Raw genomic sequence first — 583 nt, forward strand, 5'->3', positions numbered from 1 at the left:
GGCGGCCGCCGGCCTGGGGCAAGGGCTTTCCTGTCCGCTCCCAGCCTGGCGAGCTGAAACCCAGCCAGGCCCGCCGTCAGGATGGCCGAGCGGTCTAAGGCGCTGCGTTCAGGTCGCAGTCTCCCCTGGAGGCGTGGGTTCGAATCCCACTCCTGACAAGCCTCCTTTTGCCGGTCGCTAAGCCCCGACCGCCTCGCGCTCTGGCTCGAGCGGCTGCTCAGGCCCGGCCTTTGTCACGCCCGCCCGCCGGCGTCCAGGAGACGCCCCGGGCGCGGCGCCGGCGCCTTCCCCCTCTACCCAGGGCCGTTCGGACAGATCTGCCCACGGACCCTCCGACCTCTCCCCACACCCGGGCGCTCGGCTCCTTCGCCGTCTCCCCCGGCTTTCGGCCCCCTGAGCCCCGCCCCGCCCGCTGCACCTGCCCGCACCTGTCTGGTGCGTAGAGCCCCTCCCCCGCCCCCCTCCGACGTCCTCTCGTGACAGCGACTCGCTCTCGCAGCCGCACTCTTCTGCAGCCCGCGGCCGCCATCGACACCTTGCGCTCGCCGCCGACCCTCGCCCCGCCGTCCACGCCCGGCCACAC

The 583-nt window shown here is 73.9% G+C and overlaps 1 non-coding gene across 1 annotated transcript; it reads left to right on the top strand.

The window, feature by feature from the left end:
• The first annotated feature begins 75 nt into the window (after nt 1-75).
• On the top strand, nt 76-158 carry TRNAL-CAG. The gene has a single exon. It is a non-coding gene; the product is annotated as a tRNA-Leu (tRNA).
• The last annotated feature ends 425 nt before the right edge of the window (nt 159-583 follow it).

The sequence above is a fragment of the Carlito syrichta genome, unplaced genomic scaffold, assembly GCF_000164805.1.
Source record: "Carlito syrichta isolate Samal-C Ts95f unplaced genomic scaffold, Tarsius_syrichta-2.0.1 Scaffold316491, whole genome shotgun sequence".
In the NCBI taxonomy this organism is placed as follows: Eukaryota; Metazoa; Chordata; class Mammalia; order Primates; family Tarsiidae; genus Carlito; species Carlito syrichta.